Genomic DNA, 14,414 nt, shown 5'->3' with positions numbered 1-14,414 from the left:
ATCCTGTTTTCTGGTAAGGTGAGGACAGGTTGGTGTGACTAACAGGAAATAAATCAATGAAGAAATTAAAGCATTCTCACAGCACAAAGGCACTTCTGAACAAGAAAATTCTCTCTCTTCTGCATGTCATTGAAACTCAGTTAATCAGGGACATGTAATCAGCAAGTTGAAGCTTTGACTTTTTTCAAAGCCCTTATAGATCATCACGATTCCTACCTAAAATACTCTAGATTTTGTAACCTGCTCAATAGTTTGAACTCTGTGGTGGGTTTATGTCTCTTTCTGCTTGTCTGCCATTTTTACCCTGGCATCAAATGAAGTTTGAACCCCAAAACCAAAAATATCTATATGAGTGCAGATTGCTAAGAAATGGAAGTCTGCTGGAAGTGAGGCTTCTGAGTGACAGTTTTGACACAAATAAGGCTCAACCTCCATATTAATAAGAACATGATGACGATGTGTCAGTAACAATATCCTGTAGATAATAAATTGCAATAGTCTGCTTTTCCTCACCAATAAAATAGATGTTATCTTACACGTTTACATCTTGTTGACTGCTAATTTTGAGAGGGTCTCTGCTGTCCTACATTTAGCTGGCATTAGTTTAGGAAGTCACAGAACCTCCCATTTATTTTACTCTTTTTTTTTTCTTTTTTTTTTTTTTTTTCTGTATCTTGTCCACTTAGCCAATATTTTCATCCATGAGAACTATTCTACCAGGGAGTTGCAGAACTCCCTTTTGCATATTAACCCAATCAGCTATGACTGCTTTTTTTTTTTTTTTTTTTTTTTTTTTTAGTCCCTAAAGCACACTTCTGAAAGAACCTAGAAATGCATGTTATTCCCATGGATTATGGAGACAGTAGTAAGTTATATGACTGACAATGAAAAAATGAATACCAAATGTTTGAAGTGCTCCATACAACAAACAAACAATCAAAAAAGGAAACCAATAAGGATGTTTTAAAATATACGCAATATATATTACTTCTTGATCTTGACCAAGACTTATCAAAAACTCAAAATACACAGATGATATGCAGCTGGGTGGCTAGTAAATGATAACTGCACACACAGTACTTCCCAATGCCCTGTTTTTAACAGGGTTCAACTGTAATTTGTCAAATTCTTAGTAATTCTCTTTCTTTATTACCATATTTTTTCTATGTGTTTATTCCTGTTGTTGATATTTAACTTCTCAATCAGGAATTTCATGGGATTTGACTTATAAAGATGAAGACTACATAGTCTAAACTCATTGTCTCATTCAGAAACACCTATTTTTCTGCATTCATGGTAGAACTAATGATCAAATAATGATCTCCTTTAAGTAAGGAAGTCAGTTGCTTTAGTTGCTGAAGTCCTTTGGTAGGTATTAATAAAGCAATGATAAAAATGTTTAGAATCCATTTTTAGCTAAATTATTGTTTATTGCAAACAAAAAGAGACAACGGCCAGAAGTAGTTCCCAGATCAACTTAAAAATTCTTTATTTTCTCTCAGTTCTACAGCTTATAAAAACTCTGTATCTTATAAGAATACCTGTAAACTGTAATACATTCTAGGCAGATAACTTGCAGACTTTGAGTACTCAACTATTTTAAGAATACAATTCTCTTTCTTACACAAAGGTTTGTATATTATTTTATGAAAAAATATAAAAATATGCACAGATGTGTTTGTTCCAATGGTGTTGCTTTTACAAGTTGAGTAAGAGTTAATGGTATCCAGGTACTTGGAGATGAAGCAGCATTAACTTGAGATGCCCAGGTTAGTTCCAAGAAAGAGCAAATATAGAAAATTGTCATGTAAAAGACAATGTGATGGCAGCATAGCAGGGTAACTTAGGGTGTAATCTGCTGAAGGGTTCAGGCAGGTACAAATTATTTAAAGGAACACACAAGCAAAGAAACCTCATTCAAAGAATTCTGTTGTAAATATAGCTGGCAGTGGCTATGTGTCTTCCTATCTCCTTTCCTGATTAGCTTGTTACTTTACACATCATAGTTTGATCAGTAAAGAAAAGGACTCTCGTACTGCTGGTGATTAAAAATATCTCTCTATATACAGAGAGATATTCACATCTATTCAAGCTAGCAGAGAAAAAATAGACACAGCACAAGACTTCCACCACAAGCTATGGTATGGTGAGATTTGTTACACTGAATGCAGAAACACAAGCTATTATAATGCACTGCAGTGCACGCATTTTCCAGGACTGATTGATGACATTTCCATATATAGTTAGGAGTAAGACATTGGTTTTGAAAATAGAATTAAAACTTTCCCTTTTTAGGAGCAAGCACCACTTTGGCAACATAACCAGCCCCAAGTACATTAGTTCTTTTGGTCAAAACATTAACAGGGTACTTTGTTAACAAAATGTTCAGGTCATGATGAGGTCAAAGCATGAACTGTAAGACTTTTTATGAGCTAAATATTTCCAAATAGCACTCCAAGTTGAAAGTGTTGAAATTAAAGCTTTTCTCCTGTAAACAGGGTGTTGCTGAGCTGTTTTTTTTTTTTCTTTCTTTTTTTTTTTTTTTTTTTTTTTCAGTTACTCAGCATAGGTGATGGGACTGTGCAATAGCATGCACCCCCTGAGCAAAGACAGATGTTATCAGAAATAACTGGGTGGTAGGAACTCTTCAAGAAACTTGAAGACAATAAAGATATATTTTGTTGCTGTATTCTGTCCCTCTTTGCAGCTTAGCAACTACTTGCCTTCTCTCCAGAAAGAAAACTTTGTGCAACAGCATATTGTCTCAACTGTAGACATGAATCTGATATTCTGACCTCATTTCCCCCATGTTTATATTTCTGAAGTCAGGGCTTGATTTGCAAATGCCCATGGACATTCATTCCCAGTGGCGTGGGCTATTGTGTAGGTGAGAGAAGACCAGCTGAACTGAAGGGAGCACTGGCTACTCCATGATGTCTGAGTGAAGAGTGAGTTATGATTTTGGATGCTATTTTACTTTGCTATGATATTTTTATACACACTTTGTAAAATGGAGAAGGTAAAACATAAACAAAATTTGTGTACTATCTACAGAAGTAGAAGGTAGTTCTTATGCAACTAAACCCATTCCTTACCCTCATGAGAGCACAGGTCAGTAGGAAAAGGGCAAAGTACTAATGGGAGACAGTTTTGAAAAGAAAAGACATGGCTAAAAGCATATGGATTTTGAATAGAGGGGAACAGAAAGTAATGCAGTTTCCTAAGCTCTGCAGGCCAAGCCATCATGTAATACAAACATTTCCAAAACTGAACGTGGGTCTGTGCAAGTTTCTGCTACCCAAAAACATTTCAGGTTTTGTTTTGTTGTAAGAAAAGACTCAAAGAATGCTTACCCAAAAGTTTTTATGCATATTTTTCTACCACCCTGAATCAAGCATGACAATGTTGGTAACTCTAAAACCACCAGAACTGCTGCTTTCAGCCAGAAACATAATATTATTATATAAGTGCATCTAATTTGTTTTGTACACAAGAGAAAATTGGAAATAAACTGTTGAAATAAATGGCATTGAACTAGAACTGAGCAGTCTGTTTTGCCTGTCAGGCCATCAGTGGCTTCACAGTAGAAATTATGATGGACTTCAGTGTCATGGTCTTATTAGACGAGATCCTGGTTTTGGAGGTTGCCCTGGGTTTTGTCATGGAAGTAATGAAGCTGAAGAGAGCATAAACTGGCATATAATTTGTGCAAGATGATGTTTTGCAGAGTAAAATACGAAGTTGCAGTGCTGAGAGGAGACTTTTTTGTTACATTCACTTCATGATTTAATCTAGATTGTTGTGCGGTTAGTGTTTACTCTGAATTTAGACCTTTATGTTATAAAATTATGATGTGGCTAATAGAAAAATCTGTTCTAGTGACACAAAAGCAGTAACACTTCAAAGACAAACTGAAAACAAATGATTTCTATTGCTTATTTCTGATGTCATGAATTAAAAGTGGTGTTCAGACTAGTATACAGAACAAAAACTTCATTAAATGAAGACAGTGCCAAATTTGAATTTTTATTTCTTTTTTTGTAACGTTGCAAAAATTCTAAGAGTGGTTTAAGCAACCAGAAATGAGATCTAGCTTTAATAAAAGCATAATTTCAACTTTCTCCTCATGCCAAAGTACAAAATTGTGTTATGTCTTTCATCATGTATCTTGTTTAATTTGAAAATCTTGTGCTTTATTGAGATAATTGAAAAAGAAAACGAAAAAGAAAAAGAAAATGAAAAAGAAAATGAAAAAGAAGACCTATACAAAAAGGAGAAATCTGAGGAATCACTGACAGAGCCATAGATTATTTTGTGAAATTGAAAAAGTAAAAGGCAAGAACTACATTAGGAATACATACTTAACTATAGCAGGGGTGCAGATCTGCAACTGTGAGCTGACATGGCTCCTCTCACAAGAGATACCGCTGCAGCTGTGTGTATATCCAAGCTGATATAGCCAAGCTACCTGCAGATGTGTTAGTGGGATGCGTATGCCATGGCCAACCCAGAGCTAGATGTGGGCTCTCCCTACCGTGTGTGTGAGGTGAGAGTGATCATCAACCTGCAAGCGAGCAAGAAGGGTAAAATTATTCAAGTATGAAATGGCCACTCTTTATACAGTGTGAATGCTAAGCATTATTTGGGGCAGCACGGCTGCTTCAAATCGTGCCAGCTAGAGAGATTGTGGAACTATGCTCACAGTTTGGGTTCTACAAATATACCTTCAACTTTGTAAGAATAAATGAAGAAAAATAATGAACTGAGATAATGTTGGCAATGACTACTGTTAAAAGATGGGTGAACAGGAAACACAAGGTACTGGAGCAGTCTGACCAAAAGGAATTTTTACTGCAGTTGAAAAGACATGTAAAAATTCTGTGTTATAAAGAAGAATATATAACTCAAATTAACAAATCATAACAAAATTTGAAAGGTACAGTCAGATTTAAACTAATGAATTAAATATGCTTTTGTTCCTGTTATCCCAATCACTTCATAGCCCAGTCTTTTATCTGTTACATATCAGTCACACAACACACATTCATCCTGTTTATGGAGTCTCACTGCATTATTTTCACAGTAACTTGTGTAGGAAAATGCATTTTTACTGGAAAGGAAAGATTATTAAAACTGATGTGAGGACTGATAGGCTGAGAAAGTCTAAAAATAGCTTCAAAAACTTTAAATAATAACATACTCGATACTCAGCTTCTCAAGAGCTGCAAACACTTGAGATTAAAAAAAACAAACAAACAAACAAACAAAAAAACTGAGGTGCCTAGAGCAGAGCAGACTTGCATAAGTTCATCCTTAGAGATCTTGACCGGCCAAGGAACAGAAATCCAGTCTTCCTGAATGCCATGGTCCTTGCTGAGGAATATACTAAGGTAGTATAAAATCAGACTATTTCTTACTTAGTTCTCTGATGGGAGTCATCACTGAGCAGACTTATTGCTCTCCAGGCCCATGCTGGCTCTGTGCTGGGATTTTCAAAGGAAGTGAATTTACTTTTTGAAACATTCTCCTGCAAAGTTCAGGTCATTGCTGTCAGCATCTCCATCCATGGCATATTGAATGCTACTTTTCAGCTCATAAGGACTGCATTATGCACCACAGGCTTTGGTTTCCCTATGCACCTGCCCTCCTCAGCCGTGGCAGAGTTTCAGACCAGATCTATCACTGAGAGGATCAGTTGGACTGGAAAAACACAGGAAGGATTTCATCACGTTTCCTGCCTTGCCTGTCACCCCTCCATGCCTGCTCCCGGCCGGAGGGATGGTGCTCCATGACCCGCAGCACTGTCCTTGGTTCTGCCAAGGTTATGGCCAATGAGAGTCAAAAGGAAACAAAACAACATAAAAAAGTGACATTCTCCCCTCTGACAAAAGGGCCTCTCACACTGAACAGATCCTGTTTCGGAGCAGGTGAGAAAAACTAAGAAGAGCTCCTTTATCAGCCAGTTCAGCCTGGACAGATGGATAGTGAGAGCAAGCTTTGAAAATACCTGAAGAGGCAGGGGAGAGCTGGTGGGAACATTTCTGGCATAGCCTGCATCCTCCTCGCTGCTGTTCCTCTGTCCTCTGTGGCCAACTTCTCAATGTATCATTGCTCAGGAAAGAGCCCAGAGAGGACAAAACAGAGGCCAAGGTGCTGGGGCTGAAAAAGAGGGTGCCCTGGCATATTGGAAGTCAGGTGTCTACCTGACAAGAGCCTTGACCATGAGAGGCAGCAGGCGGAGGCACAATGTGAGAGGGGAGGCTCTCGGGAGAAAGGTGCAGCTCACCCAATGTTGCCTTGCTGGGCAGCTCAAGATTTCCAAGACATCTCATGTGAGGAACCTGGTCTCACGGGTGTAGCAAACTGGTGCCTGAGGAATAGACTACCCATTTCTATCCCTTTTGCCCATTCTTTGTGCATCTGTGTTTCTGTCAGAAGTGAAGAAAATGATCCTGAAACAAATATCCAAACCTGCCTCCAAGCAGAGGAGTGGAAGGCTGCATTCTTCTATGTGCTGGGATTTTCTTTTTCTTTCCATGAGCTAATACTGTAAATCCCACAGCAAGGCATGAATAAACAAAAACTAGGAAGGATTAGGATGTACTATTTAGCAAAACATGACTAACACAGCCCCATCTTGTTTCCTCTGAAAGCATGCCACAAAAGTTCAACAAATATTATTGTGAAATGAACCACGAAGTCTTTGCACACTTTAGAAATGGCATCTTCACCCATTTTCCCTGGCAACAAACAAGTGGATTTAGTTTCTAGTTGATGGGAAAATCTCTATATTTAAAACACTTGATAATTGACACAAGGCTGGAGTTTTTCAATTCTTTTCCTCCCTCCTACACCCTTCCTGTATCACAAATATAATTTAGTAGGAGATTCCAAAAGTCAGAGGTTTTTAATCAAGAAGAGAGGCTACTTGCTTTGCTTTTTGCTAAGAAAACACCCCTTCTGTTAAATGAAAGAGAGATTTAGAAATATTATTGGGACATGTGCCTCTTCTTGTGTGTGTAGCTGCTGAAGGTGTTGGGGGGGGGGAATGGGATACATATAAAGAGCTGTTTTCTGGTGTACAGACAATGAGGAAAGATTTTATTTTTTATTTTTCCTGGTTGAAACATGACCTGTGGTGTTATCAGTGCTTGTGTGTTTGTGAGGTTCTTCTTTGAGTAATTGTCATAGTCACTAGCCTTGGGATAGACTAAAATATCCACTTGTAAAAGAGGCCAGAGGAAATGGTGGAAGGGGAGGACGGGCTGAGGTTCTGAAATTGCCTGTTACAGTATTATTTGTAAATATTTGTTAAAAACAAATTTTAAGAACAAAATGCCCTATGCAATACAGATATATCCTTATTCATACACATAAATCTAAAGAAAGATCAAAAGAAAGAAAGAATAAACATACCTGTTGTTGCTGAAAATTTAAGTCTTTTTTAATGCAGGTGCTGTAATTCCATTCCCTTGGACATTAGAAACATTTTTGAGTTCCACAAAAATTGATCACAGGATCTTAGCATCTCAGAAAATGTGGCCATGAGTGTCACTATCTTTCAATACAGGGGAAACAGGCCTAGGAATTTTGGGCTTGCCCAGATACTGCCTACACTGCAGAAAAGCATTTCTTCCACACATGGGATCAATTCCTTTGTGCTTACCAGGATCCACCCATTCCTTTCATTTTTGCCTTGCTTAGCATCTCCCTCAAAATCCTCACAGGCAGTTCCTTGTGGCTGCAAGAACCGGATTTTGCAGAAGATAATCTTGAAGGAAGGGAAGGGAAATATTAGAAACAAGTGCTAAGAGTGGTGCAGGATAAAAGTTCTGGTAAAACCACCCATTCTCACTGGAATTTAACTCTTCCAAACTTCAGAGCCTTACTTCAGACTTTTATTTCCTCTCTGTTTGGAGAAATGTTGTCTTTTGTTTCCAGAATAGGTTTTCAGTAACTGTCTTCAATCTCCATTTAACATTAGCCTTTTTGCTATGCTCAGGAAACTCATTCCCTGTTTATTGCTCAAAAGATCCTGAGGACATTTTTTTTTTTATTTGGATGACTCCACTTCAAATGCAAACACAAGAAAAGATTCAAGTAACTGGCATTTTATTTCTAAGTTGTGCATGTATGTTCAAAACAAAACCCCAAGCCCTAACTTTGGTATAAGTCTTGGTTTTCCTCCATCTCCCCACATCCACATGCCAATAAAAACAACCAACCAAACAAACAAACAAGCAAAAAAAACCAAAACCAACCAACAAAACAGAAGCCAGTGCAGGTTATAAACCAAAGGTCCAGACTGATGTCTCTAGAAAATAAATAAATAAATAAATAAATAAAATAAAAATTGGACACATCTTAATATAGAGATGGTTTCATCAATGAAGAATAATCAGCATCTAAATAAGTGTCAGTCTCACCTCAAGGGAAAAAAAAAAAATAGGTAAATTTGGAATTGTAATATGGTTGGACTTGATGATCCTGAAGGTCTTTTCCAACCTAAATGAATCTATGATATTTATAAGACTTTAAAAAATTATTTTCTATAAAGAATCTTTTTTTCTTCAGTAATAAGATTTTTTGTTTTTTCAAATAACGTTTCTCAGTGGTGTTGCAATGTCAGAAGTTAGCTGTCCTTTCTTAACAGTTTTGCTATGCTGATGACTTCTTTGTGTATTTGTTAAGGTTCCTATATACTTTGATACACAAGGGTTAGACTTACATGCAGCCCACAACATGGATTCATACAGTGGCTTAATGATGTGGATCTATTTCCTGAATGTCAGTATTAATATTAAATTTAGAGGCATAAATGTACATGTGTAACTGTCACTGGTTTTCCCCATCTCGTGTACTTTCTGTTTATTAATGTCTATTGCTGCTTCACTGTTCAAACTATCAGAATTTCATTCTCAGAGTCTCTGAAGACAGGATTAGCTTCCACAGCTCTGAGTAATTCTGTATTCTCAGAAAGTTCAGGTTGTACAGATTCCTGGGGAGCCCCACTGGTAAAGTCACCCTGGTGCAAAATGACCAGTTATTTCTTACCTTTTTAATCCTTGTGAAACCTGTCCCTCTTACTATACCATGACAGCTTCTTGAAAAGTCTTAGTGAAGGAAGTGGTTGAAAGCTTTTTGGGTGTAGTCAACCAGAATATCCTAGCAATATTCTCACTAATTAATTTGAAGAAATATCTAATATGACAGCTGTGACTTCCATCTAAAGAAGCAATTTTGATTGTTCCATTTTATATAAAATCTTTCCATGTTGCTACTAATTCTAGATTTTATTACAGCCTTCATAGCTTCCCCTGTATGGAAGTGAGACTTTTTGATCTATAGTTCTCCAAATCTTTCCTGACTGCTTAAAAATGGTGTCACATTCGTTGTTTTCTGTTTCTCTAGGAATGAGATTGATTCTAAGTGACAGATTACACATAACATTTTCACATTGATACGTGCGTTCCTTCAGAATGCCTGGGTGAATACCATCTGGTCCCTGTGGTTTGCTGCTTCTCATTTTATAAATTTTATTCAAAAATCTCTTCTGACATGGCAATTTGAAACAGCCCTCTGTGGTGGAAACATCCCTTAATAAGTAAATACTTGATTTAGCTTTTCTTTAATGGCCTTATCTTTTTAGAAAGCTGTTACAGCTGAATTGTCTATTGGCTCTACAGACCCTTTGCCATGCTTCTTGTTTCTGCTGCATTTGAAGCGTTGTTAATTTTTGTTTCATTCCTTCCTCTATTTCATGAGAATTATTCATATTTTAAATGCTGTCATGAAACTATAGAATTTATGCTAAGTATGCAGTGAAACATTGCATTTGTAACTTACAAAAACTAAAAAAGTGGCACTAACTTAAAAAGAAATAATAAGCTAATGATTTCTCTTTACACCAGTGAACTCTATAGGATTTTGTTTTGTTTTGGTTTGGTTTGGTTTGGTTTGGTTTTGTGGTCACTCAGTGTTAATAAAGTACAAGGATAATATTTCTCCTGAAAAACTTCTAAAAATAGTGATTTTTCATTTTAAAAAAAAATAAATCACAAGATTTGTTTTCCTCTTGGCAAACAAAAAATAACTAAATAATTGCAGACGCCACACCTGTTCATTGTCTGTAAATGAAATTGTTCCTTCCCACATGTGCTGTACATTATATTATGTTGCAATTCATAGATGAAGTTTCTCGTTCAGCATGAGATCTCATACGCTCAGACACAAAGACAGAAAGGATATAAATACACAGCTTTGCCCCTTCCCACATGCAACTGCTCGGGGCTCTTTCAGCATCCACTGCAGTCAGCTCCGAAAGCAAGTGTATTAGTTTATGAAGCTCAATTTGTCATGAAATAAAATAGTGGGACTGTCATGAGTGAGTGGTGTTATGGGGAACTAATCTGAGTTGGACGGGAGAGAAACTGAATACTAGCATTTGGTGAGAGGGAAGAAAGAAAACATACAGCTTATGTTATTGCATGTTGAGCTCTTCCCCATTAAATCTGCTTTATCACAGAAGTACCTCTAGACCAGACAGATGAACTTCCAGGAACTCTATATGGGGGCCAGAAGCAGCTGGATCATGGCAGCTATGCACACTCACTCACTCACACACAGAAGTTTATGTGCCTTCACCTCTGACAGTGTTACTGGCTTCTGGCTGTACACATTTTCATCACGCACTCTTAACGCCCATAACCAGGACGAGACTTACTGACAAAGGTGATATGAGGCAGAAGATGATTAGTTGGTAAATACCAATCTAAATATCAAAAATTATTTGTAGAATGGATCCCAGGGGATTTGAGAATCAATAACAAAAGTAGGTGAAAGCACAGATATGGTGCTGCATATTGGCTTCCTATCTTTTCCTCAGATCACGAATGCAGTGCTACTCACAGCAAGCTTTTAGTGTTTCTTAGACATGCTCTCTGCTGTGTAAGCAAAGGACATATGGATTTGGTCCTTTTTAGCTGCATAATTGAATCACACACATATACACACATGAAAGAAAAGCCTGATTACCTGAGTTTTTCAATTATGCCTTTACTGCAAAATAGCTTCTGTATTTAACAAGAGCCAATTATAGGATCTAAATACCCTATCGGGGAGAACAGTGTGTCCAGATACACATACTCTTCTCTTTTCTTCTGTTACCTTACAGGTTGCTTGTTTTAAAGTTGAAGTTATCTGTGGGTACCACTATGACGTGAGCTTTGCTATGAAACAGGCTATTAACAGCTTTTGGCACAGGACTGTTTATTCTCCTTTTAACATGAAAGGCTATTGTGAGTAGATCCAGGAAATGTCAAGTACAATAAGATGTTTCATCCATAGTGTTTGCATATTTAATTTCAGTTCTCCAAAAGCAGCAATGATGCTTTCTTTAGGTGTGAAATGCCTATTTCTCACCAAACCCCTCCCTCCACACACACCCCCAACACATGTAATTCTCCCTTTCCTTCTCTCCCTCCAAATAGCCATAAATGAAACAACGTTTTCCTGAATCAACATAGACCTTTCTTTGTACCCTGGCCTTCCATATCCCACACACTTAATCCCCCTTTAAGACAGACTTTTGAACAGAGCTTTCCTTCACAAGCAGCCCCTAGACAGGGGTTAGAACTCCAAAGAAAATCAAGAGTTAAAGCAAAATTGTTCGTATTATTTTCAGTCTGTAAAAAATTAATTTTGCATGACAATGGTCTAACATTGCTTTTGTTTCCAAGACTAATCAATTTGTGGGGAAAAAAATGTAGGGATTTTTGTTTATGAAAGTTATGAGTTAGGAAGGAAGTTGAAAACAGACACACAACAGAAGCCAGTTAATATTCAACCAGTTATCCATCATAACTTTTTTTTAGCAGACTTCTTACTGAAGATAATGTGACAAAAGATGTGTTATGTTTTCCTTAAGATCTTTATTTTCCCATGCTGAACAATATAACACTGATCTCACCCTACTAGCCAAATTGTCGAGGTCTGTTTCAAAAATCTTTTATTTTCATTATTTACATATATGCAGTGTTATTTAGAGATTGTATAAATAATGATTTAAGGTTTTCTCTTGGTTCATTGATAAAAGCTGTTTACATTTCAGGGCCTTGAACTGATTTTTGTGGCCAGGGATGGCTCTTGCTGTTTCATTGCAGCAAGTGAAATAAATGTTGCTCTCCAATTCGATATGTTCACAGGAGCTCAGACCTGGAGAAATTTGCTTGTTTTACCTATGCTGTAATACAATAATGAAGATGTAAATCAATTAAAAGATCACATAAACTTGTCTCTTTCTTCAAACTAGTCAGTTCACTGGACTCTTATAGAAGAATGAATTAGGTTTTAATAAAAAGCTATGTTGACTTTGGTCCCAGACATTCCTAAAAACTATTCAAAGGCAATGTATTCTCCAATGATAAAATCCACAGTTGTTCACATTGTGAAAGAGATGAAGAAAATACATAAATTTTTATCAATTACATAATGCTTCCTCTCTTTTTCTGTCATCCTAGGAAGCTCCATAATCTGCCCATGTGACACACTAGCTCTTTCCGAGAGACTTCTTGACCCTCATCTCTCCTGTACTGCTTCCTGCTTTGACATTTCTCTTGAGGGCTTATTACCCAGTAATTAATTCATTTAACATGATATGTATGTTTGATTTGCTGTGGTGTCCAATCAAAATGTTCTGCAATGCTAAATCAAATATCCCACCATAGAAACTATTCTAACCCTATTACCTTTATCAAAAAAATATATATTAAAAAGTAGTTTAACACAGGTTCATGGGAAAAGGCTATGTTAATAACAATTAATTGGACAGCAACTTATTTTAATCAAATCCAGTATTGGTCATGGCATTTTGCTTAGGACGGAGGGAGGGCAGAAGTTTGCCTGGCCTCCAGATTAGTCACCTTGTTTACCCTTTTGAATAAGCCCATCAGATGGCACTGTTGCACATCGTCTTCGAAAATCTCTCAGCATATATGAGTAAATTTTTAGTCCTGTAAGAAAAGGTTTTGTTGAGACATTTTTTTTCCTTGCCATAGAGAATCTTTCATCAGATAGAGCTAGCTGACCTTGAGAATCCAGCACAGGCATTTGATCAGTGGTCCCTGAGAGCAGAAAAAAAATCCTGAAGTGTGTGTAGGTGTATTATTAAACTAGTTGCATTAGGACAGGACTGGTATACAGGGATAACAGAGGCAGGGGTGCAGAGCCATGGAGGAATGGAAAGTAATCTTCCTTTCCCTACTTCTTCCTCTCTTGCCTGCCGTGCAGGGGGGCCTCCATCATACCTTTCTCACTGGTCAGCTGGTTCTCTCCAGCTTTCTGGTGACCTGTCCTCCTTGGGCCAGGAGACAGGGCAGGGTCTTCATACCAGACAAAGAAAGATAGATAAACAAAGAAACAAGAGATGGAAAAGAAAAAATGGACATCAGGAAAAGACTTGCCTGATATGTTCTACATGGCTTCAGCACTGCCCTTACCTGCTTTACACCAATTGCCATCATGCATACATTCATTCTGTACTTGTTCTTTTCATTCGCTTTGTTATGTAAGGAGGAAGAGGGCATTAACTGTTGATTACATATCACTGTATTAGCTACTGAAGGATGCATATGCTGTAGCGAAAATACCCAAACAAACTAGTGAAGCAAAGAGAACAACTATGTCCTTGTCCACATTGTTTAAAAATTTGATTATGTTGGAAATCCAGCAGCAAGTTAGTAAACATTTTGACCAAAGCAGTCCTATTACCTGCTAGCAACATCTGCTTAGGCTAGCTATTCTTGGTTTCTTTGCCTCAAGACAGCAAACAGGCTTGAATCGTAAGTAACAAAGATTCCAAATGTCCTACAAATTGAGTTCCTATCCTAATATAGCATCATATTGTTATGGTTATAAGAAAACATTCTCCATGGCAGATATTCAGCATCTGAATAAAAAGCCCAATTATGCAAGATCCTAAAATAAAACTGAGAAAATATGTGTGTGTGTGTGTTTGTGTGCACACATGTGTCCATGCTGGGAGGACATAGATCATTTATTCCTGAAAGTTGTTTTTTAAAATACCCATTATTTATTTATCCAATTGTAAGATCACTGATTTACTTATTTTTCATATTTATGATTGGGAAAAATGCCATCCTAGTTAGAGAAAGCACAAGAAATTTTCCAAGCAGAAATATTGTATCCAGTCATCGGAGGCTTCAATAGTCTTTGAATGAAACTCCCAAATAATTTTGATGATGATTGACAGAGAAATTAAACTAGCAGATAGAGGACAAGACCTTCACCAGCAGAGTTCTATCAGTGTAATTAAATAAATATTGTAGAACATACAACATGCATCCAAAATTGGCCTAATTGAGTGCAATGGGTCAGAAAGTAATACTAGAATGGGT

The sequence above is a fragment of the Oxyura jamaicensis genome, chromosome 3 (assembly GCF_011077185.1).
Source record: "Oxyura jamaicensis isolate SHBP4307 breed ruddy duck chromosome 3, BPBGC_Ojam_1.0, whole genome shotgun sequence".
Lineage (NCBI taxonomy): Eukaryota > Metazoa > Chordata > Aves > Anseriformes > Anatidae > Oxyura > Oxyura jamaicensis.
The sequence above is the reverse complement of the archived record's forward strand: the minus strand, read 5'-3'. Positions refer to the sequence as shown.